The sequence below is a fragment of the Etheostoma spectabile genome, chromosome 20 (genome assembly GCF_008692095.1).
Source record: "Etheostoma spectabile isolate EspeVRDwgs_2016 chromosome 20, UIUC_Espe_1.0, whole genome shotgun sequence".
Lineage (NCBI taxonomy): Eukaryota > Metazoa > Chordata > Actinopteri > Perciformes > Percidae > Etheostoma > Etheostoma spectabile.
This window is the reverse complement of record NC_045752.1, coordinates 989,385-1,015,674: the sequence shown is the minus strand read 5'-3', so window position 1 is coordinate 1,015,674 and position 26,290 is coordinate 989,385. Positions and strand designations below refer to the sequence as shown.

The window sequence follows — 26,290 nt, the reverse complement described above, 5'->3', positions numbered from 1 at the left end:
TGACACTGGTGTTTTGCGGGTACTATTTAATGAAGATGCCAGTTGGGGACCTGTGAGGCGTCTGTTTCTCAAACTAGAGACTCTAATGTACTTATCTTCTTGCTCAGTTGTGCAACGCGGCCTCCCACTTCTTTTTCTACTCTGGCTAGAGCCTGTTTGTGCTGTCCTCTGAAGGGAGTAGTACACACCGTTGTAGGAAATCTTCAATCTTCAATGTCTTGCATGGAATAGCCTTCATTTCTAAGGACAAGAATAGACTGTCGAGTTTCAGATGAAAGTTCTCTTTTTCGGCCATTTTGAGCGTTTAATTGACCCCACAAATGTGATGCTCCAGAAACTCAATCTGCTCAAAGGAAGGTCAGTTTTGTAGCTTCTGTAACGACCTAAACTGTTTCAGATGTGTGAACATGATTGACAAGGGTTTTCTAATCATCAATTAGCCTTCTGAGCCAATGAGCAAACACATTGTACCATTAGAACACTGGAGTGATAGTTTCTGGAAATGGGCCTCTATACACCTATGTAGATATTGCACCAAAAACCAGACATTTGCAGCTAGAATAGTCATTTACCACATTAGCAATGTACAGAGTGATTTCTTCAAGTTAAGACTAGTTTAAAGTTATCTTCATTGAAAGTACAGTGCTTTTCCTTCAAAATAAGGACATTTCAAGTGACCCCAAACTTTTGAACGGTAGTGTATATATATATACCACACACACACACACATCACACACACACAACATAACAACATATACAACAAATAAATTTGATGATTATATATTATTGATATTGTAATTATAATATAAACATACAAAAAAGTTTGTGTGTGTGAATATGATTGTGTTAGTGTGGGTTTAACATTAAAAAAAAAAGGTTGTTGGGGTTGACACTGTGAACATAGGCAAACTTTCTACCATGTTGTAAGAATTACAAATCTGTAAGTGCTGTAACATCGCCATTGTTGCCCAAATTTAGTGTGTAAAAAATCTCCTGCAATAACACGCATGAGAAACTGGATGTTTCTTGGCTCGGACACACAGCTGCGTCCTCTCATGGATGAGCAAGCTACAACTGTTTCCGAGCCATTAAACATCCACTTGAGCCACAAAATGTAGACTCACATTTAGTCCATAAAGAGCTTTAACAGACCGACAGATTGAAATAGTTATAGATCCGGGTGGCTGAAATGTCACACTTTCAGCCACTTCAGTCAATACACACTTGTGGAAATGGACTGAATGCTTGCGTTTTCCATTTTTAGCCAACCTGAAATACAAAAACCCATCAACAATGAGAGATCCTGCCGAAGAGCTCTTCAGCCAAACAGCTCGGAGAGTTGTGCAGACGTGGTTCCACTGTTGTGACTGCACAGTTGATTTGCAGACTGCTCTATAATTACTCAGACAAAAGAGCTAGGACAGCTTTTTTTTTGTGTTGCAATTATAGGTCCTTTTAACAAACTCTTGACTGGTATGAAAATCCTTATGTAGGACACTTCAGATCCTGCTGCAATGGGATCTGAAGAGCCTTTAGTCAAGAGTCCATCTAGACAGCTCAGACACCATGGCTCATAAATCACATAAAAATGGGCCGCAGATTATTTGATTAATTGTTTGGGAGAGGAAGTAAATCAAAAAGTAGTGAAAAAATGGCAATCACAACTTCATATGGGTTGTATGGACAAAAATCCCAAACTTAAAAGTATTCGGTTTCTCTATTATATTACAAAGGTAAGCAGCAAAATCTCCATCTTTTTTTGTGAATCATTGTTGCTTGAAAAATGTCTTGTTTTTTTCAAAACAGTGGCAACGTAATTCATTGGAGTTGTTGAAGATGATGTATCCTTTATTAGTCCCACAAGTGGAAATTACAATGTACACTCTGTTGTTATTACGCACATTACACACAGACCTGAATTACACACACGTGCTCATTACTTATACATGCACTGAATGGAGAGATGTCAGTTACCATATTTCCATATGTTTGTAGCAGGATGCCTGACTGAACTAACTAGTATTTCAGAAACAAACCCATGCAAATGTTTATCAGTATTTTCATTTGACAGTTTGAATATTTCTGCTTGCACGTCGTAATCACACATGAACGTCTGGTTTCAGAATGATTTCAGACGTCCTGGATATGAGCACGGACTGTTTTTTTTTTTTTTTGTTGCCTAGAGGTGATTAAAGCTGGGATAAGCATTTTTGGTGTTGTTGGGCAAAAATTCCATTATAATCTTTTACCATATTGTAATTCAAGTGGTCTGAGAGAAAACTAGACTTCTGCTAGCCTGTGAATTTGGCCAGTTACAGATCATATTAGAGAGCGAGCGCTCCTATTGGCTGTTCTGCAGATGCATGTGCACACGTCCCTTCGGTGAAGGTTCTGTTCACTGTAGCCAAAGGCTCAGGGCTGCAGCTAATTCAAGGTAAAACCATGAGAACAGGTACTTTGTTGTGATCAATCTCTATACAGTACAATTCCCTGTTTATGTAGCTAACTCGACTCTCGATTCCCAGTATGTCATCTCACAGAGCTTTACAGTACAAACAGGACGGCCATTGAATTGCTGCTATATCATTTGGATGAAATCCTAATTTGTCCTCCTAGAGGTTGCTGTTTGTCTGACGGGGGGGGGGCTGGACAGAGAGGAGAGAGTTGCAGGAGAAGGTCTCGCTCTACTTCAAATTCGGCCTCCCACAGCTTTAAATTGGGCTTCCAGCGGTGTGGCATCATGGGTGGAGCAGGGTGCAGCAGATCGCTGCATACAAAGCTCTCATTTGTATTCCAGTTTCTGCTGCGCCCCCCCGGGGTTCTCAGAGGCCCCGGATCTTTGTTGAGATCTTTAGTGCATAGGAGTCTCCGCACTGTGCTTCAAACATAACACAACAACTTGGCGCTCAAAATTGGCCGCTTGCTGTTTCTTTGCCCGTCTCTGTTCTGCACCAGCTGTTTATTAAACCACAGACATCATGGCCGACTCACAGTCTACTTACCTTCACCTTTTTTATTTTTAAGAAACACACATAAGAGCAAAATACTCTTGCGTAACCACAGACACATACAAACCTCCCTGGGGATAAACCAGTATCAGCATCCATAGTGGTTTTATTGTTTGTAGGTTACTCTTACTCTGAGAAATGGAATTCATGTCTCTCCGTCCTGCATTTTTAATGGATCGCATTCGTTATACATAAAAGAAAACCTCACAGATCTTCTTCTGGTTTAGTGAATGTAGCTCTACATCAGTGCTACTCCAGTGTTTTTCTCCCTCCTCTTCTCCTCCCCCGTCATGGCCAAGGGTATTTGGCACAGAGTGCGGAGATTTGATTATTAAGCTCTTACTTAGTGGATGGCTCTTCAGTATTCAACAGCTTGTTATTTGTGTTGCAGACAACACTTCAGAAATAACTGCTGTAAAATGAAGGGATGTCTAATCCTCAGAGGAAATCAGCAATGGAGATGGATGGATGGATAGTTTTGTGTAATACAGATAAAAAGACAACAACAAAACCACGGCTGGAGAGCAACCTTTGTCTAATTTTCTTGCAGACCAACTAACGGAGTCGGAGATAATTGGTTTATTTTTTTTTTCTTTTTTTTTTTTAATTCAAGACAGAAACAATTTATTCACACATTTTCCACCCACATTTCAATTTCTGCTTCAGATGTTTGAAGTTCATGCGTGCATGTCATGTCGACGCGTAACGCCTGCAGCACCCTCCAGATGCATTATACATTCCCAAGAAGTAGTAGTCATGGTACAGTAACCAGGATGTGGCAGTCAGGGAAGTGAATGTGATAAAACTACAGTTTTACTGGAGTGTTGAAGCAGGTGGACTCAGGGAAATACAACAATACTGATGAGTTGATGCGCTTCATAGCAGGTTGACTGGTGCCGGGCACCGGTATGCGTTGCTGTGCCGTTCAGGAGTGTATATGTTCTAGAATCACTGCTTCTCTGGAGATGTGAAGCACCTTCAAATGCTGACCGTGTGTCAGCAAACATAGAAAGCAGTGGTGTCCCGATGGTTCAGGGGATGTGAGATGAAACATCTGACACATGCTGTTAAATTGAATGAATGAATCTGTTTCATGACAGTCAAGCCAATAGTTGTCTCGATACTTCACTTTGGAGCAGAGTGATGGGGCCGGCTGTCTGATATTGCCATCCATAGAGCAAAAAAAGAATCCATATGTGACATGTAAGATTGAACCCTTTTATTTAAAGCCCAGTGAATCTCATCCTCAGTTTGCAGAAAGCTGTCAGGTTCATTTGATGAGCTCGAGGAAATCTGCAGGGCACGCGTCTGGGAACACAGAGCCGAAGATCTGTGTTTGCTCAAGTGCACCTTCCAATAACTCTTATTCCCCCCCCCCCCACAGAGCCTCTCTTTACTGGGATTCTGGTCAGCAACTGTGTTGTCTGCAGGTAGTATAAGCCATAAACAACCGCTGGCCTCAGTTCCAATTTAAATACAGGCTGGGAGATAGCGAGGGTCGCTGATATCGATCTTTGTGTGTTTTTCACTCCAGGGTTCCAGAAAAAATTAACCAGCTCACTCCTGTTGTTTAGATTGACTAATACACATGTTCATTGGCTTTTGCTGGTCAGTTGGGAAACTATACTCAATGTGTGTCCAATACGTGTTTTTTTCCGGCATAATCTTTTATCTCTCATCTCCTTATTTCGTATCGCATACTCTGATTCTGACTGGCTAGTAGTCCTTACCTAGCTACTGCGTGTGTGCGACTCCCAACGAAGAGGGAACAGAAGTGAGATGTCTCACTCTGTAGCTAAAACGGAGAGCTCAACATTCAGGGGGAAAAGAGGAGCCGCAGCAATGTTCAGTACAACAAAAATATATTCTGGTACAACATTTAAATACAATTATGATCTTGAATATGAGCATAATATTGTCTTTTGCTAAGATTAGATACTGTATTTACACAGCTAAAGCCATATTTAGCATTGCAGATTTATTTTTTTATGGTGTTCACTTGTCTGTTTTCGCGAGAGTTTGTTGCTGAGACAGAAACGGGTCTCAAACAAAGTTCATTTTTTCCTGACGTGTCTGTCTGAAAAATGCCATTTTAGTGTCAGAATGATCTAGAGATATGTGGCTTATGAAAAATGGGTCCAGTATTTAATCTGTTGGCTATGGGGTGAAAGAATAATATGATATAATAATCTGTGTTCACGTTCTTTTCTCCCAAGGAGTCAACGCGCTCAGTACTCCACTGTGTACCGCTGCTAGTCTCCTAAAGAGGCGAGGCAGTGCAGGAACCCATGAGACCCAGATACAGGAAATGACTCTGAGTTAGAGCGCCCCGGTTATAAACCGTCTCTGATTATACCTGCAAAAAAAACCCGGCATGTTAGCGATGTCATTGTGAGTATGTTGGCATGCTTAGGTTAGCATTTGGAGCTCAAAGCAGCAAGTTCATTTAATCTTGTCTACATAAAGTCAGAGAGGTCACGGATGTTATAATTTCATATATACTGTATGTAATTATAATTTCTTCATCCTGAGATATTTGCTGTTTACACATTATTACAGAGTATTTAGTTGTTTTTTAATGTTGCATTGAGGTGATATTATCATTCCCCAATCACATTTAAAGAAACAGATTGATACGATTTTCAATTATCAAAAAATACGTGTATATTGTAAGAAAGAATCTTCTGCCCTCCACGCTGTGTGACCTCTGTGAATCCTGTCCTTCAGCCTGTATCGGATCAGAGATTGATTAAATTCAAATGTGATCCTTTGATCAGTCGCTGTCAGACTGAACCTGATGCAACATCGATGAGGCAACAAGTTTGGATCTCGGAATTGGTTCTCTCTAATCTAAATGATCTGATATTTGATTTAGTTGGTATCTTTGGACTACAGAGGCCAATCTCATCATCTGTAGTCAGGAAAAAATTAAGATGAATGCATCTTTCCCCATTTTGTGCTGAGTGCTAATAGCATTTCTTCTCGGGTAACATGGCAACACAACACAGGACGCCTCTGTTGTTTATGAGGCTAATAGAGAAGCCATGCTATGAGATAAAAGGAAAGAGGAGGTGTCTGATGTGAGGGCCGTCGGTGCTTTGTCTCGCAGCGTACGCAGACCGAACACCAGACGCGTCTCCGTGCCCTAATGGCTCCCTCTATTAATAAAAGATAAGCAGTCAATTATTGAGCCGTCAAAGTGACGTTAGGGACGGCCCGAGCCGGAGCGGAAGGGCGCTGGGGAGTCGAGGAGGCGCGTGTGTGAGGAATTTCATGGCTGAGTTTCAGTGGAGGAAGGACTGCCTGTATCCTCAGGGATATCCAGTTTGTTCCCAGTCTCAGGAAAACGTGACCTCCCTCCATCCGATCCACTTTTATCGTCTTTATTCTTCTGTCTTTAACGCGCCTTGACACCCTCTCTTCCCCTGTTTGATCTTTTTCTGTCTTTCTGTGTCTATTTCTGGCCCTCCCTTTGTCTCCTTTACTTTATTTCTTGCTGCAAAGACATCAAACTAACTGCAAGCTGGCAAAGGATTGTCTTAAATGAACACGCCGATTTATTGGGAGCTTGTTCACCGTATCCCCCAGAGTTCAATGCATCCATAAATACTCCTCTACATACTATCCACAGAAGGCGAAGCCCTGCCACTGCTGCTACTTGGGCGGAGTGACTCGCTCAGAGTTGGAGTAAAAATCACTCCGCCCAAGCAGCAGTGCTTCGCCCTCTGAGAATATAGTTCCCAGTATGTATACGGTTAGAAGATGGCTGTGTATCATGTGACTTTGTGATTTGGACACGCTGTGAATACACAAATCACAACGTGTAAATTGGAACATGTTGGCGTTATTTTGTCACTTACTGGGGGCAGTAGGCTAGATGGAGCAGGCCACCTCCAGGACCTGTGCTGAGCTAGGCTAGCGGTGGGGGCATCAGACAGAGTTACAAACGCACGGAGATGAGAAGGGTACGTATGGACTTATCTAACTCAGGGTTACGGTGAACAAGCTAAAGTCCCAATAAGGCTACGTTTACACGTGGCCGGCAATTTTCACAAATTCTGTAGGTGGCAGTGTAACGAGAAGCTCAGGCCCACGTTAGCCAATCAGAGTCCCCGAAAATAGCAACAAATCTCTTCCTCTCTCTTCCTCACTTCCTTGGCTGTTTAAACCTCGTGTTGTCTCAGTTTCCGTGCAAACGTGCAAACCAAGATTTCCAAAATCTCCACTCTGTGCCAGAGGTTTTAGAAAGACTCGTTTTCAGAGGAGAATTCTTATTTTTTGCGTGTAAACGGAGGGCACAAACCAAGGGAAATGTCTCAGTTTTTCAAAATAACCATGTACGTGTAAACGGGGTATAAGTCGGCGTGTTCCTTTAACATCAACCTGCAAACTCCTTTTCCCATGTAACCTATTAGGAAAGCAACCCATCCAAACACCTTTTATCTTTACCTGCTACAAATGGATTTAGTTTTTTTCTTTCCGTGGTTTACGTCATTTAGTTTTAGTTTCTGCCTCATGAAATTGACTTTAGATGTTTGTCATGTGACTGTAGTTCTTTTCTTCGTTTCTCTTGCATTTTCAGGCACCTTTTATGTTCTACACCCCTGGGGGGGGTTCATCCTTTTGAAGCTTGCACAATTCCTTCTTGTGCTCATTATCCTGCTGAGCAAATTAAAAATTAAAACTCTCTGTCACACTCATACACACACACACGCAGGTTGTTTACATCGGAACAATAACAGGAATACTATGTTAAAATGCAGCTGACGCTTTCTATTTCTCCTTTGTATTTCAGTATATTTAACCATGCATAAATTGCATGGATGGCTATGTTCTCTTTCTTTCTCTTTCTTTCTTTCCATCATTCACATTCACATTGGCTTCCTCTGCAGTTTTCCTCCCTTACAGACAATTAGGAAATCCAAGGTAGAATCTCAACCTACATGTTTCCCTCTATGCTTGAAAGATAAAACAATTGAAGCATCTTTCTCTCTCTCTATTCCCTCACCTTGATATGTAATGGCATTCCTGTGTTTGGTAGTGTCAGGGGAAAGCCTCTGCCTGCTTTCTCCTCTCACCTCCTTTCATGATAAGAGCTGCTTGTTGTGGAGACAGAGGGAGAGGTGTGAAAAGGCTGAAGCAGGGCTGTATCTATCTGCTGTGGCTTCGTTGGCCTTCAGAGCTTAATGATCTACTGACACCGATTCAGTGAGCAAATATGAGCGTGATTTATAGGACGTCGGGGCACTGTGCAGAGTTCAGACTTTGCCTCTAGTTGTTTATTATTCATGAGCAACAGAGGGAGACAGTTACTGTATGAAGCTCAGCGACTTCAAAGAGGGCATGAATGTGTATGACGTACAGACCGCTGTCACTGAATCACTTTGGTCAGTCCGCAGGTCAGTTGTGTGTGTGTGTGTGTGTGTGTGTGTGTGTGTGTGTGTGTGTGTGTGTGTGTGGAGACACTGCACTTCAGCACACATTCATTCACAGACTTGTTCTCTTCCTGTCAAAGCTCTCTTCTCTTGTGAGATAGGTTGAACTCAAATCTATTTTAGGGCTCGGTGTGTCCTGAGCTTAGTGCCCAATATACACACACACACACACACACACACCTACCTCTATCAGTCTCTGCTCTGACACTTCACCACACTGTCTTCCCAGCCAGACGGTAAATCCCAGGGCTGAATATTGCATGAGCAGCTGAATAATGGGAAGCAACCACAGCAGATTGGTGTGTGTGTGTGTGTGTGTGTGTGTGTGTGTGTGTGTGTGTGTGAGACATTACGAGTGCTTGGACCTTTTTCACCTACTACAACAGGCATTATGCATTTTTCTGGAACGTTGCTATCAGGGTGATAACAACGTGTCCTGTGAATCAAGTCCCTAACACCGCAGTGAATAAGGGTCAACTCTCACTGGGGCCACAGGTACTCAACTATATGCTAATGTGCTTATTTCAGTGTCAGCGCTCCAAAAAAATAAAAATACTGATGTGCGCAGCAACCAAAAGGGGCTGCAGCGTCATTAAAAGTTCCATTTGACTTTGTATATCCATGAGGGTAGACACAATAACACAAACTCCTCTCTGTATGAAGCAGCACAAACTGCATCCTCCAAAAGGACATTGAAGATGCATAGACACCTTTTTAAAGTTTTAACAAAACGTTGTGAAAGTAGGATTTATTGCCTACCTAAAAGTACATTATCATCTATTTAGTAGGTGCCAAAAGGAAGACATTTACCAACAGGGATTAATAAAGTGTAACTTAAAGTATGCAGACATAGGTATTTCCAGGTCATTTTTAGGAGTGTTGTTATGATAAAAGTGATGCAGGAGCAGTGGTGGAAGAACATAGTCATACTGAGAAATCCAGAGAGAGAGAGTGAGAGTGAGAGAGTGTGAGTTGTGTGGAGCTGTAAGTCTTAATCAGCTTTGTAGCAACTCATGTGGCGTTGGCTTGAATGTAACGGACGTTCATTAATATCAAACAGTTACGCACTACAGCTTTAACTTCTAGAAGCAGACCTGACCTCCTGAACTAAAGTACTTGTACTTACTGTCAGTGTACAGTATATAAAGTAGCTCCTCTTCCAGCTGCAACAGTAAAATGCTGCGTAAACACTGTTGCATCAGTATTAACAGTTTAATAATGTCATACATAATAATATATCAGTTGCAGGAGACATTTTACTGCAGAAAACTTTTGACTTTAAGTATATTTCGCTGATAATACTTCTAACTAACTACTTTAGTAGGGCATGCAATACTTAGTTATGGTTATGCTTATAGTTATGTGTAGATTCTAAGTACGTAGTTCAAGAAGGAGTTAAATTGTTTATTATTATGTTTAAATGTATTATTACTTCTGGCTTTTGTTGTCCTCCTGGCTTTTCATTTTCTTTTTTATATCTTCACATTTTTTGTTTCTAACTAACCATGCAATTAACACTGGCTTTAGAGCTTCATTGATTGATTTAATAGACCAGCAAACACACAGGAGGCTTTCAGATTGAATGGTTATTTCGTGCTCTTTTGTCAGCCTTTAACTCTGTTAAAACCACAGGTGCCATAGCAACAATCGGAACAATGATCCAGTAAATGACAGTCCCTCACTGAGTGTAAACAACCTTTCCTGTCAGAGTTGTGTTCTGGTATTCCTGCTGTGATGTTGCTCCTCCAGAAAGGGGCAGTAATTGGGAATTGTAGGCTGGCACATGTCGGCGCCTGAAACCAACATCCTGTCAAAGACGGTCTGGCTGTTAAATCTGTTTCTGCGCTGTCTAAAATAAAAAGTTGCATCGGGCTGTGACTGTGCAAACGCTGCTCTCTTTCCCTTTCTCTTTCTGTGCTCTCACTCGCTTTCATTATGTAGCTTTGGCTTTCCTCTTCTTACCTTTTTGCTTGGTTTCCCCCTCTTTTTCTGTTTTGTTTCTCTCATTCCTCATTGGTCTCTCTTACTCTGTGTGTCTTTGCTTTCTCTACATATAAACTCTCCGTCACAAACCTGCAACCTCATGGATGTTAGCTGAGCTCACAGATGTAGGACCGATGTTTTGCGGAGGGGGGTGGGGGGGTTTGGTCAATCCGGGAGCCGATCCAGCCCAGGACTCTTTCTGGCATCTCGCCTCGTGTCTAAACCAGGAAGAAAAACAAGAAAAGAGTGCCTAATCATCGCTCTGAGACTTTCTCAACTTTAATCAGTTTATGGCTTTTTAAAATGTAGCAGTTGTCCTCGCCACAACTACACATGCGTCTTTTAGGAACGTAGAATATGTCAGAAAATGTCACATTTCAGTGTACTTTAACCTGAGGGAAAATAATATAATATAATAATATATAATATTTAACTTGTATCATGACGCTCTCATACCCATGCAATCCATAAAGCTTATTTAATAGGGGATACAGGATTGTATTGTTACGTCACATTTCATTTCATTTGGCTGATGCTTTTATCCAAAGCGACTTCCAATAAGTGTATTCAACCATGAAGGTACAAAACTGTTGGTAGCATCATCTACTCAGCTTAGGTGCAATCGGAAGAGATGTGTTTTTATCCCGGGGCGGAGGATGTGTAGTCTTTCAGCTGTCCTGATTTCAATGGAAAACTTGTTTGGCTATTAAGGAGCCAGGACAGGAAACAGTTGGGATTTGGTTGAGTGATTAGGTGTGCCTCGCAGTGAGGAAGCAGCGGGCGGGTTGGCCGACAGGGCCTGATCCGTTCGCAGAGCGGTGTGTGGTGTGTATTTACATTATATATCTTTTTAATTGTAAAGTCTTTGTGAATTATCCAATCATGCTTAATAGTACCAGGCATGTCTCATAATGCTGAGGCCTGTTGTGTTTGAGTCGAGCTGTGTTGAAGCCAGCGTGGGAGAAGAGCCCACAATGCAGTTCTGCTAACAGCCGATAGACGACGGCTCCAAAAAAGGTATGAGGTAAATAGAAAAAAAAACAAGTTCTCTTTCAAAATAAGTGTCATTACTGAAGTAAGTTGGGCTTTTGGGCCTCAAATTCCACTTATTCTGTCTCATTTTGAAAGTAATTGTTTTATGAGAAACATTTAGGTGGACAGAAACACAACTCCAAAAAAACGTAAAGGTTGCTTAATATCTGCTGTGTGTAAATAAGCCAACTGTTTGCTAAAAAAAAAACGCAATATCAACTCACAAAGTCAATTCACAGCTTGTTCTGCTTCACCCAAGTGGGTTTAAATAAGATTTAGAAGTATGAAGTATTTGAAGTATTATAAATCAGTTTAAGTTGAGTCTTTTTCCATTGCTACTTTCATGAGTACTTCTTCCACTAATGCAGTCTAGTAGCTTCATTTCTACATACCACAACAGTGCCACTGTTAACACCGGTGTTAACGCAGTGTCTAGTACAGTATGCTTGTGGGACTCAGCTGAAGTCTGTGCATTCAAGTGTGGCCTCAAACCTCTGGCACATCTCTTCTCAACAAAGCAGAAAGGCCTTGAAAGAAAGTATTCCCTCATGCATCTTGTTTACCAACTGTGTTGTGTGTCTGCAGTGGGCGAGGCATGCGGCGGGGGGGCTGCTGGTGACTGGGGTGTTACAGAAGGTGTTGGTATGGGATGTCGCTCATTCCTGCCTGAGTGTGTAAGGCATGTTCAGAGTGGGCCTGGCGGGCCGGACACCATGTGGCAGCTGCTGCTGCTGCTGCTGCTGCTGCTTCTTCCTTCTTTGATGTCAAAGCATGAAAAATGATCTCCTTTCAGTATTAACACGTGTACAGCAGCGCTGCAGTCTGTGTAATCCCAGTTACTATGGTGACCGCAACCCTGTGTGTCCGTAGTTTGCGACGGGTGCAAGATGTTTCCTCCCAAAGTCTCACTCTAAAGTGGGAAAGGGTGTGATGAAGTGGCCATCACCAGAGGAACGGACTGCACACCTCGATGGGAAGATAAACGCAGCGACTCCAATCACATCTCACATGTTCAGCAGCTCCTACATTTTTAGATTAGATTCAACTTCATTGTCATTAGACAGGGATAGGTACAAGGCAACGAAATGCAGTGGGCTTCATGAAGCAGATGCTAGGGCGACGGAACAGAAAGTGACACGGGATTGATTTTCTTTTTGAAAGTTAATGGCACATGCGCGCACGCACGCACGCACACACAAACACACACACACACACACACACACACACACACACAGAGACACACACACACTCACAGACACAGACACACACACACACACACACACACACACACACAGACACACAGAAACACACACACACACACACAACACACACACACACATACACACACAAACAAAGAGAGAGAGACACAGACTCAGACACACATACACACACACACACACACACACACACACACACAGACACACACACACTTTTGATGGACATATAAGCTGCTACAGGGTCAGGGGATTGGAGTTGTTACTTTAACGGTGTGGCAAAATCTTAGTTAAGTGCACCAAATGTTTTAGGTTTTAATGTGGTCTGTCAGAGGCATTTACCCCCCACAACTAATGATTTTTTTGTTCTTTTCAAAGATTATCTTTTGGGATATATATATACTGTGTATATATATATATATGTATGTGTATATATATATATATATACTGTGTATATATATATATATATATATATATACACACAGTATATCTTTAATTGTAAGTATATTAAACCTCTGTTCTGAAATATTTGTTTACAGTACCTTAAATTCCTATGCAGCAAACATCTCTCCACAGAAAGTTAATGTGCAGTTGAGAAAGTGAGACTTTCTGCTTTTTGGTTTCCCAAGGCCTCTGTGGGTACCTGTGCCATACTTTGCTCACTGCCAGATGAAGGATTTCTCTTCTGACAGGGAAAGTAATCTTTTTCCCTGCACAGCCGCTTCGAGTCTCCTCTCAGTCTGTCGAAAAATGGCATCTCTCAAAATACACTTGACTTTCTTCAGCTGAGGAGTTGTTTTCAAAGTGTCTCTGAAGGCTTGTTTTCACGTTTTATTCTCAGTGAGTCCCAAAGTGAGAGATGGTTTGAGTCAGACAGAGAGAGAAAGAGAGAGAGAAAGGGAAGGATTGCCAAGCTGAAGGAAAGATAGACAGCGGGGATGTTGGTTCTCCAGAGAATGTAGTTCACTTCAGCTCACACATTAATGAAACTGGGAAACATATGAGCTGCATGAGAGGGGGATCCAGGCAGAGTCAGGATGATGACTTCTAAACATGATGATTCTCAGATGTCGGAATGAAGAATGAACACACACAACAGATTTTCCATTTACACGAGTCTTTATAGACGCTGTAAACATACTAATCAATGCACTCAAGTGTTCACATAAATTAGCCCTCAATCCCAAACACATGTATACATGCAAAAACTAAATCCACAAAAAGTCATGCTTTACTTGTTTTCCAGTTATGCCATAGCTATGAATAATAAAAGATCTGATCAACAGTAAACATCATTTTAACAAATGGCAGCAGTATTGTTGTATTGTTTCTATGGTTATCCACATTCTGATATTCCGTGCCCACTGCTGTAGAGCTCTTCCACCATCCTTGTTCTATAGCGACCTTACAGCTGATGTGTGTGTGTGTGTGTGTGTGTGTGTGTGTGGTGGGGAGGGGTGGTGGTGAGACAGTGCCAGGGATTATCTTCAGAGCAGGTTCTAGGTCTAGAGGCCTAGTGGGAGTGTTTCCCCTGTGCGACCTTACCGTGGGGGGAAATCTGTAGCAGGAAAAGTTAACCCGCTCCTTGATTCCATATTATTTCTGGAGAAGGAGATCCAGGAAACGAGTAGGGGGAAATGCAGCGCTACCAATCCACGGCCAAGTGGACCAATAACAGTAGTTGTGGTCTGCGTTGCCGAGACTTGCTGTTACATTTGTTTTAGAGGCGCAAGTCAGGCTGTGGCGTAGGATCCGGATCTCCACATACCTACGTATTTACCCATAGCATACTGTAGATTTAACACAGGACCATAAATTGCCCTACCCAAGCCTACGTTACCCAACACCCCTGCCCTAGGTCTGCTACCTGCTTAATCCAGGATTGGTCAGGGTACTTCTTTGGATATTATCCCTTTTTTAATTCACAATCATGGCAAGTCAGCAGGCTAGCCAACTAACTTCCCTACAGTAGATTACTGTAGACTAATATGGCTCATTAGTCAACTTGAAAAGCTAGCTAGATTAACTGCATCTCACCAAGTAAATGAATGTGACATGTTGGGTTGGCAGCAGCCATAACATATTAACATGCCTGAGTCCATAGTATGACAGGGGACGTCATCCCTTGTGTGTGGTAGCCTACATGTCAGACTGCAGGGGGTAACAACAGCAGAGAACCTTTCCTGTCCAGATTAATGGAAACATTAACAGAAACGTTAACACAGGACTGTGATATTTGGACAAAGATATAAGAACATGAGGTGATAGAACCAGTATTATGTGAATATGAATACATGCCACCTCTAGGGGGCGGGTATGTTCCCTTGTCATAGTGCAAGAGTAATCCAGGCAGGGTTAAGGAACATTGAAGATAAATGTCCTTAATTCTTTGATCAGCTTTGGCAATGAAGCATCTATCCATCAACCTTTGGCTGTGGTGCACAACACAGGGGTTTAAATGGTTAACTTTAACATGTCAGCGGGTCCAGTTTGGTTGAGTCATTGGCCCAATCCCAAAGTGAGTCCTGAGGACTGAGGACTAAAGACTCACAGACTTAATTGATCTTAGGTGCTAAGTGAGTGAGTGTGTAAAGCCACATGGGCTCAGATAGGTATGGATGGGATTTCACAAGCACTTCACAAGATTAAATGTTACCTTGGCATTTAAAGTTTTTCCTTCCACACGGCCAAGGCACAGGAGACGGCTGCCTAATTCCAGTTTTTTTTAACAGCGGGTCTGTTCCATTCCGTGGTTGTGTGCCGTGCTGCTGTTTACCTTTTGTAATTTCCGGATTTCCCAATGGTCTCCGCGGTAAACGTCACAACGCTTCAAACTGTGGGTAATTCCCTTTGGTGAAGTCTGCATCCATGCAGACTCACGGAAAGGGCTCGGTAAGTGTGTACTCAAACCCTCACGCCCTTTGACATTCGACATTGTGACAACCCTCACAAATTTCCTGAGAACACACACCAAACTCGGTGAGACTGAGAGTCCAGACTTTGGGATTGGGCCAGAGTCACAGTGTGTGGCCTCTGTTATCAGGGCCACATTCAGTCCAATGCAGTACTGAACTTAGGTATGCATATTTTAATATATTTTTTAGTTTGTTTGTAGTCTAGTTTTGGATCAATGACAAGGAAAATTAGCGATGTGCCTTGCAGTTTTAAAACTCTTCTTGCTTTGGGAAACAACAACAAACTCCGAGCTAGCAAGCTACACGCTGAAAACGGCAAGTTTTTATAGAAGATTTGGATCGTTCAACAAGGCAGGCCTGCTTGGTTCCTTTGGGGAATGATTGCACAGATTTTCAAAGAATAAGTTTACAGCATTTAATCTCTAACTGGGACTTTATTGTTTGATCAGTTACCTTCATTTAATAAAAAATGTGGCGTTTTCTTTTTCTGTAGCCAGACCTTACTCCGCGGGGCCGTGGAGGTCGGTCTGGTAATGCAAGACTAGAAAGCTTGTGGAAAGCAGTGATCTCTTTGTAAGGACAGGCAATAAAATTACCGACACACACACACACACACACACACACACACACACACACACACACACACACACACACCACACACACACACACACACACTGTCGGACTGCACTCCACTTTATGCATAAGGGATGGTTAACCTGCATCAAAGAAAGAGAAAATATTTCCATGGCAATCCTGACAGTCCATGCAGTGTGTTAGGAGCTACCAATATGTCTGGATTAAACCACATCATCACAGGCTGTCCAGGCCGTCAGTGGTCACTTTGGACACATTCATTTGGTTGCTTCACATTAACAAATCCCAAAGCACCCCCAAGCTCCCCCCCCCCCCCATCAGTGGTGGTATTGTGTGTGAGTGTGAGCGTGTACATGTGTGTGTTCACATATGTGTGTGGGACTGTATGTGCGGCATCTGTCGATTTACTGCCAGTCTTGTGTTTCAAATATTAGAGGTAATCAGATCCTTGTGCTCTTCTTGGTTTGAGCTGGACTCAGCCGGCCTGGAGCGGTCAAGTGTGGAAACGTTACAGTGACCCAGAGGTCGCTGCATGCTGTGGATCCATGTACTGATTGAAACAAGAGCCGTTAGACGCCATAAAACAAGAATGTTGGGGAAAAAATAGAGAAGTTTGCTCTTCCTAAAGAAGTAGACATTTTAAGAAATACACATAAAGTTAGATAATCAATCCGTATGTGCGTTAAGTATGGAGTTTGAGCCTAGCTTAGTTTAAAGACTTATCCAAATCCACCGTTCAGAACCTTTTTAAAGCTGGGGTGGGAGAAAACAAATCAATACAGCACATTATTGCGATATTTACAATATATTTATTGCTATACATGCACGCATATCGATCTTATAGTACACTATTTGTTATGTGTTATTGTTTTTGGTCAGTTTGTCTGCTTGACAATACCATTTTGCAGCAGTAAAACTGAAGTGAGATAAGCAAACCGAGAAATTTGAGAAATTTAACTTTTTAGATAAAACAGATGTTGACTTTGGGGACATAGTTTGAAGTTGGGGAAAAAAGGTAATAAATTGCAATATAAAGCATGTTTAAAATCACAATAATATCATATCGTGACCTACCTTTAAAGCTCACTAATTAACGCTGCTCTTAGTGAATGTGTCAGTTTGGGGTTTTACGGGGAGTTATGTGGTATAACTTTTTATTGACAAACTTTAAGTCGAAACTGCAATTTGTGAGACTCAGCTGAACGCTAATGTATAGCTTTTTAACCTGCTGCTAACATGCTAGCATTAGCATATTTATATGTTGCTGTTCAGCACGTGATTTTTAGCAGGTCAGCGTGTTAACGTGTATTCATGAGGGAGCATTGGATTTAGCAGCATAAGGGTGTTGTTTAGCATTGTAGCATGCTAAAGTTAGCATGGACAAATTGATTGATGATAAAGGATAATAATCAGTGTATAACAACTTCCATCAAACATGGCTGTGGAACATTTCAGACGGGTGGGGAGATGTGGCCTGTTTCTCTGACTCAACCTAATGTATCCCTCAAATGACCCAAAATAACGTGATTGATTCCACACAACGGTCTTTGGCAAGTACAAATCTCTACTTTCATGAACTTATTCAATTTTATAGCATTTGGAGAAAAACATTGAAATGCTTTTGAAATAAAATTGAGTAAAAGTTATTCGAGTCTGTGTTTATCCATCAACATAAGTACATTACTTTAATTTTAGTCTAAATAATTCCTAATTTCTGCTTTTCTAACTCAAACATTAGACATAATTTCCTAAAAACTAGGTTTATTGACCATAAATTCCAAAAAATAACTGTAAAACTAAAGTTAATAAGTCAGTGTTACGTAGTGTTAAACAGTAAAAAAAAAAAGTGAAAAACATTAAAAAAAAGTGACAAAAACGTAAGAAAAAGTTAAAAACATTGATTAAAAAGCGTCAAAAGTGTTGATTTTCAGTTTTGAATGGAAGACAACACAAGGGTTAAAAGAACAACTATGACAAGTCATTCCTTGTGGCTTACAGCTGTGGGGGAAATAATTCACTTTGAAATAGGAAAACAATCCCAAACATGGACCGAAGTCCTGCCAGTAGGCTGTGTGTAATCTAGGAAAGAGCAGTGAGTGCTGACATGTGTGGCTTTTTCTCCGCAATCTATGACGGAGAGATATTAGGAAAGCAAAGCGTGCTGTGATGTCAAAAGGCTGCCTGACTTCAGCAAGAGCTGCAATAATTCAAATGCAAAACGCTGAACACACATTGAGATGGTCTGACTCTCAGGAAAACAATGACACATCCTTTTTGTTTTGTTTTTACACACTAGTGGACAAGTCCAGATCAGATGTCAAGTTTAGGACAGAATAATAACAGTGAAGTTGCAGTAAAGAGGCGGTTCAGTATAATTTGATGCAGTCTGGCGTGCCAGCTCAGCCAGCCTGAGGTTAGTGAAAGACGTGGGAGTGCTGGAGGTCAGGGGAGTCACAACTGCTGTGCTCTCAAATCCTTTTCTTCTTTTGCTCAGCGCTGAAGTGTCGTTGAACATCGCAGAGTAGGCCTGAATCCAATTTCAATTTGTCAGATTCAGAAATTGGATTTTCTTTCAGAGATTGAAAGTATAAAGAAGCATGACATGTCCAATTTCTTATACCACAGTTTCACTAGACAGGACTGTCTTTAAATCCTGTTACAGTGCAATGCAGTAGAGAGATGGGGCTGTAACTTTAAATAACACCTTTGAGCTCTGTCCGAGCTTGTCTGTGACGTTCAATCACGAATAATGCAGAAATATGAAATTATAAATCCTCCAGTTTATTCTTTACCCTTCGGTTGCTATGCCTCACTCTCAATCATATTAAATATAAAATCATGTATAAAGTATAAAATCATATACAGGACCATCAGTTTGCCAGAATGCGGAAAAGCAGATTCATTTTTCTTTTTCTTTTTTTTTTTAGCTAAATTATCCTTCGTTTTAGGGTTGTATTTTTGTTTTTTAGCTCAAATTTCCTGGAATACCCATCGTTCGGTCGAGGAATCAAATGGAAGCCCTACGATGGCTCCTCTCATGATATCTGATACGCTGTTAACTCAATTCTTACATCGTGTCCAAGCATCTAGTTTTAAGTGTCTCTGTGTGTTGATGAGGTGCCGGGGCCAGAGAGCAGGAAGTAGCAGTGTGAAGTATGGACATGTCATTATCCATGCTGCTTGCTGCTGGGTGCTGCAGGGCTGGCGCTCCACACTCGCCCCGACTCTCAGAAGGACCAAATCCCGGAACCTCAAATACTTCTGTTAGCCATCCTTCACACAGTCGACATCTGCGCTCACTTTCCGACCGTTCTCATGCCGCTCTCTTGACAACTATCCCTTGTGAAAACCAATTGGACTGTAGAAAATTCAAATCTGAAAATTTGAACACATTGTCAACAACGTTTTATGTTTACAGTACACTCCGGTGGATTCATGAGGACTATGGTTACCTGGTCCTCAGATCTCTGCAGGGTAAATCCAGACAGCTAGCTAGACTATATGTCCGATCTGAGTTTTCTGTTGCACGACTAAAACTACTTTTGAACGTACACATGTTCCACCAAAACAGGTTCCTTCTTGATGCTATTCTGCAGAAGCACCGTTGCCCTGGAATGCTGTGTGGACTAGCCAGACCCTCCTAGGCAGCGCTGTGGAGGGAGGTCTGGCAACGCAAGACTAATGTCAAGATATTAATAGCTAGTTAGCTGTTTGTGTCAGTGAATACAGTTCAAAACACATTTTTCTATCCTTTTTCGTGCACCCAGAAAAAGAAGAGCTTTCCTGCCGTTAGGTTCAATAGTCTGGGATCTTGTCTGTCTTGAAATATCAGTATCCGTGTTCCTCCAGTGTCAGCATGTCAAGAGACAAGCACATGAATAACTGGCAATGCTCATGAGTTAGGGTCAGGTGTTGGGTGTCATCTCTTGTAACCCCAGCTTATACTGTCTCCTCTTACTGATCTTGGCTCTTCTTTCAGCCAAATCTTCTGGCATGTCACACATCAGGTGGTGAAGATCCCGAGATGCAATCATTTTACATTGTCAAAGCAGCTGTTTGCCATTTAATGGTCAACTGTGTTTCAGTCAGGAGAGACATGTATGCAGATATGCAAATAAGATTTATTGTACAGCTCAAATAAAATGTACAAAGTCTTTGGCGATTAGACTCCTTCGCTATGCGAATATTTTGTATATCTATATAGGGGTAGAGAACCGTCAGACCCCCCCCCCCCGATGGAATCTAGACACCGGTGGTGGCGACGAAGGAGCCCGAAGACCAGACCAAAGGGGGCTCCGGACCGGTCAGCTGGAGTAGAGGACTGGAGGAGGAAGGGGGGGGGGGTAGAGGGTCTCACTCATAACCTGCAATGACAGCTGATAGCAAAGGGAGAAACTGATTTAAAGCAACGTTATGACTCTGTGATCTCTTGCCATTTGTGTATGATTCTGATTGGTTAAGCAGGAAGGTGAACGCCTCCACCAGCTCATTTGAGTTAGGTAGAGCATTTATTAAGAGTTAGGTCTGAAATCCTGAAAGGATTTACACTGAGATACATTTCAATCAGGAGAGACTAGTTGTAGATATGCGACAGTTAAACACAGCATGATAAAATATGCATTTATTAGGAAAACAGCTGAATTGATTTAGGAGTGCATCCATTAATAGTTAGGTCTTCCTGGAAGAATTTAGGCTGAGCTACATATGTGGGATTGGAACTTACTCTGGGTTTGACTCGGCCCTGGACCCTTATTTCCCTCCCAATCCTTTCTTTCTATAACCAATGTACACAATATAATAAATGCAGAACTTTTAGCAATGCTAAACAGCGGCGGTTATGTCAGTTCAGATTGAAATACCTCAACAACTATTGGATACATGTAGTGGAGTAAAAAGTATCATTTTTGCCTCCACAATGTAGTGTATTGCAAGTATAAAGTAACATAAAATGGAAATACTCAAGAAAAGTACAAGGACCCTAAGTACTTACTGTACTTCAAGTACAAATTTTTAAGGAGTGACATTCTGCCACTGAAAGTAGCATTAGTGGTATTTCTCCAGGCATTGGATACATTTTGGTGGAGTAGAATGTACAATATTTACCTCAGTGGAGAGGATTAGAAGTATAAAGATGCACAAAATGATAATTAGTACCTCAAAATTGTACTAATGTCCAGAACTGGAGTAAATATAAATAGTATTAGGAAAGTGGCAACGGCAGCAGGAGCAGTAACAAAGTATTATTACTCTTATTACATTATACACAACTTTTATCGATACAAGGCCTTGTGAACATCCTGTCAGCCTCACAGAGGAAAGAATATTTATCGTAGCCTGATGTCCCTCTACTATGTCTCAGTATGTCTCTGCAGAGGGAAGGGAAGTGAGTGGGACTGTGCTACCAGGGCACCATACTGGGGCCTGCTGCTAGCCCCCCCCGGCCTATGCCAGAGCAGCTGTGCTGAGCTAGCCACTGGATCAGAATATATGGAGCCCCCCCCCCCCCCCCCCCCTGGGGTCAGCTGAGAACAAAAAACTAACCCGTGTGCACACAATACAAATCTGTTCCCTCGGTTTAATAAACTGTTCGCACAGATTCATAATCCGTGCTCTTGGTTTAATAAACGAGAGCAAAGTAGGAAAGACATTCACAGATTCAAACTTCTGGGATTAATTACTCTATAGCGGAATGATATTAAATCACAGACGACGGATCTTTCCTAACATAGTAAGAGATCTATTAATTTAATGATTAAATAAGGCAATGTCTCCAAACTTACCTCAATTATAACTTGTCTCCTCTTCAGAATCAGAATCAGCTTTATTTGCCAGGTATGAAGACGCATACGAGGAATTTGACTTAGGTTGGAGCAAGCCTCCGGGCGGCAGCTATGGAGCAGCGCCACCACACGCTTTCTCGAATAGAAACAATGCAGAATACAACATCACAACACAATGCACAAGACAACACACAGTTCATGTGGCTCGGGAGGGTGTGAGAAACACAAAACCAAGGCAGTCAGACGGATACGGGGAGGGATGGGGGGGGGGGAGTGTATGGTGTGTGTTTGTGAACAATTTCAGTCCAATTTAGGTTGACTCGGTGGAATTTGTTCGAATCAATGTTCTTCAATCAATTGCTACCGACCCCAGCATCATACGTGCATCCAGTTCTCTTAGTTGTATTACAGCACTTACTGTTAAAAGATAAGTTTGGAGACACTACCTTATTTAATGCTTAAATGAAAAGTTATTTTTGTAGTTTATAGCTTGCTGCTACTAGAGACCAATCTTATTTCTCCAGGTTGGAGGTGGGCTCCTTTTGATGAAGATGAGTTTGTAGCTCCCAGCTAATCCCAGAAGTTTGAATCTGGGAATATCCTTCCTACTTTGCTCACGTTTATAAAACCGAGTGCACGGATTAGGAATCCGTGCAAGTAGTTTATCAAACCGGGCTCAGTAAGAATATGGTAGGGCCATGTTACAGGCGGTGGGCTGTGTGTTTCAGCAGACCAAAGTCCCTCTGGGGCTGCAGCGAGGGGGCCGAACAGGGAACAGGTTGCTTTGCTACAGATGTGTGTATGTAAACACACAGACAGAAGCTCGGGGCACGAATGTATTAACTAGTGGCATTGAGTGTGTCCTCGACTTCAGCTCAGAGGGATAAAGACAGCAGCTGTTGAGAGAAACCTCTGCACTTGGCTGAATTGCTATGTATTATTTAATATGATATATTATTCTGTGGATCAAAGAAGGAACAGAGAGGATGTCCGGGCTACACTCACTGCTAAGGCTGATAACTCCTCACTGCTTTAACCAGTGTTGTAGTAGTTAAGTCTCGAGTTCCCAGTATTTCCAGTCCAAGTCAAGTCACTAGTCCCGAGAATAGCGACTCCACTCGTACTCCAGTTCTCCATCGCTGCCTATCACACATTAAAAAGTAGCCAGAAACTTCATCCAAATTCCGAGTCCATTCATTCATTTCATGAATGAAGTCCGATTTCATAAATCCTCAAGTCCAAGTCATCAGTGCATGACTCCAAGTCGAGTGAGAAGTTCAGAGAACAGCAACTCAAGTCGGACTGGAGTCCGAGTCCAGGACTCGAGTACTCCATCATTGCTTCAACAGAGCCACGTTCAATAGAGCTAGACGCATTCTAGCCAGCTGCTGAAAAGGTGTAAATACACTTCTCTCCCCGCCACAAGTACTCCTCAGTTCTACCTAGTGTAACTATGGCAGAAGGTTTAAGGAAAATGGACAGATTCCAGCAATGTCAGGACTTGCAGTCATAAAGAAGGCCTAACAGTCCTAGTGTGTGTGTGTGTGTATCATCCCTGCCTAGCACAACCATTGAAAACCAGTGAAAGCAAGTGCCTATGGTGGTAAAACAAAACGTTACCCATCCATCTGTGTGTTTGTGGTAGTTAATGAATAGAGGCTTCAGGTATGACACCACCCTCTGGACTGGAAATATGGACTGGAAATATCTGTGACTGGTCTTGAATAACATATAAGTGGCTGAACACGTCTAACGGCAAAAGTCTTTGTATACTCTCCTTTCATTTGTGTTAATCGTGAAAAAAGAGAGCTTGAGAGATAAGTTCAAGCCCTCGTGTAGTTTCACACAGTCGATTGCTGCGTAAGGTGGTCGTGATTGTTGGATTTACTATTTCAAAAGTTCTAAAATTTATTCGCAGACGTACCCCTGCTCATTCCGCAGTTGAAATGCCGGTTTCAGACACTGTTCCACGAACACTGTTTGAAGCGTACTGACACTTTTTTGCTATTGCGTATCACTCCAAAAAGCCAGATTCAGTAGAGATCAGCATGGAGCCCTGGAAAACCCCCCAAAAATAATACTTTCAATAATACCACTTTAAGTTGCACTCATCTCAACCAAAGAGAAATGGGTCAGTGCAGATCCTCTTACAAATGAACTGCTGTTTCATTAGACATATAATTTCAGTGCTGTTCCTTTTTGGACAGATTAGCTGCTCGAGCACACAGTACTTAAATTATAAAGCCATTGTGTGGGATAAAATGGGACTTTTTAGCAGAGCGGTCTGTGTGGCAGATATCATTTGGCCGCCTACGCAAACCAACATCCAGTCACCTAGCATAGCTGAAATAGATGGTGTTGTGGGCTTGGGACCAACGGGAACAGTGGAGAATACAAAACGGGAGTACAAGAATGCTGCGTATTGTCTGTGTGAGAACTGAAGACAATGCAAGCCTTCATTGGCTTGTGTCCATTGTGCTTGAGATTTCTTGAGCTCAGCTGAAGAAAAGAAAGGTCTTCATTCAGCCTGCTGGGCCTTCTTCAAACCTGCCATTGTCACCGCTTCTTCTCTCCACGTCCCAATGTTTTCCTTTCTCTCGAGGCTGATTGATACCCCTCTGCTGCAGAGACGCAGCGTTGTGTCACTCAGCACACTGTGTGGTTTTCAAAGCCCTCGACTTGTTAGCCCTGCTGCTTCTTTTGTTCGGTGCCTCACCTTTTCTCGTCAGGGTTTTGCCTCCAGTTCTCAAAGTAGGAGAATTGGAGAGGAGTTAAATTACATCCAAAGTCAACTCCTCAGTCCTTAATTTATACTGGATATTAGTGTATTACTGTTACCTCCCTCCACTCACCGCTGAGCACATTTCTCTTTCCTCTGTCACTCATTGTCACACAATTCTGTCCCACATCTTTTACTCTGTGTGACATTAAATCTTTGATTAAAAACATCAAATCATGAAGGTGTTCTTGGGAAGGGAACACCAAAGTTAAAAAGGGCACTCTTACAAAAAGTTTAAAAAAAGAGAAGCCTTTATTAAGATTGCAATTTCATATTGAAATTGTTAGTACATTAATGTGTATCTAGTAGCTCTATTTTTAATGCACTAACAATTTCAACATGTCAAAGCCATGTAAATTAAGGCTTTAAAAAAAAAAAAAAAAAGTGCCTTGGACCTTTGCTGTTGTTGAATAGCCTTTCCCGGTGCTGACCGGCATTCTATGTTTTACCCCAGAATAATTTAGGAGTGATGTCATTCCATGTTGGTTTTTCATTAAAAAAACACAAAATGGCTGGAGAAAATAAGCCTTTAGATTGGGAGCCCGTTCAGAGCAGCTCAACTGATTGATTCAGTCAAAGGAACCAAAGAGTGTCTGAAAAGAAAAGCCTCCTTTAAAAACAAAAAACAAAAAAAACTTTCTTTTTCACTTTCTGTCTCAAAAAGAATCGTGACAGGCTTGTTAAAGCAGCAGCCATGGTGCCACTATCCTGCTCCAGTGGCTGTATCCTGCTCTGCTCACAGAGGCCTGTCTACTGGACCCATCAGACAAAGTGGTTTTAAAGGGGGGGTTAGCTCAGCCTGCCGCGACACCCTCGGGTCACATTAAGTTAGTAGAACAAGTGCAGGAATTTTGAAATGTTTCTGTGAACTGTAGCCAATTCTTCCTCCATCGCTCCGGTGACCAGTTTAGTCTTTTGTTGAGAAAATGATGAGCATGCCGCCTCATAACCTAAAGGTCATTTGTTTGATGACTTCTTAGAGCCCGACTGATACTTTATCATTTTTTTGAATAGGTTTTGAAATGTGATGGTATATTGGCTAATACTTATTATTCAAAAGTTCATTTTTTGGGGACTTTTCACTATATTTGATAGCAGTGGGTAGACAGGAAAGTATGGGAGAGAGACGGGGGATGACACGCAGCAAAGGGCCGCAGGTCGGACTCAAACCTGGGCCACGGGAAAGGACTCAGCCTACATGGGGCAAATGCTCTTACTGGGTGAGCTAGAGCTCACCCCACTCAAAGGTACTCTTTTGGGTAGGGTTTTGCTGGTGACTTGACACCATAGACTGTAAAAATAGTGGATTTCTCATCGGTGACGTCCCCCATTGGTTTGTGGACTAATGTTTTAAAGTCTTAAGTTTGCATTTTGGTTGTCCCTATCTTGGTATTTTGGATCCAGAAATTACAATATTTGGACAAAATGGCGAAGCTAGGGAGAATGACACATCTAGTGCTGCGTTCCAGGCAACCGATAACCCTTGTTTTCACAACTTTCTACCCGTGAAAATGCCCTGGAACGGCAGTTAAACTCGGAACTTACTACCC

At 42.0% G+C, this 26,290-nt stretch overlaps 1 protein-coding gene and 1 long non-coding RNA gene across 6 annotated transcripts in view; one reads left to right on the top strand and one right to left on the bottom strand.

Moving 5' to 3' along the window:
• The window catches only part of pacs2 (phosphofurin acidic cluster sorting protein 2), a 66,009-nt gene that overhangs the window by 11,137 nt on the left and 28,582 nt on the right, over positions 1-26,290 (top strand). The gene's annotated exons all lie outside the window — the stretch shown is intronic.
• On the bottom strand, positions 6,759-22,217 carry LOC116669742 (uncharacterized). Its single transcript, XR_004326846.1, has 3 exons — positions 22,207-22,217; positions 13,186-13,192; positions 6,759-6,993 (listed from the first exon to the last, which is right to left on the bottom strand). It is a non-coding gene; the product is annotated as an uncharacterized LOC116669742 (long non-coding RNA).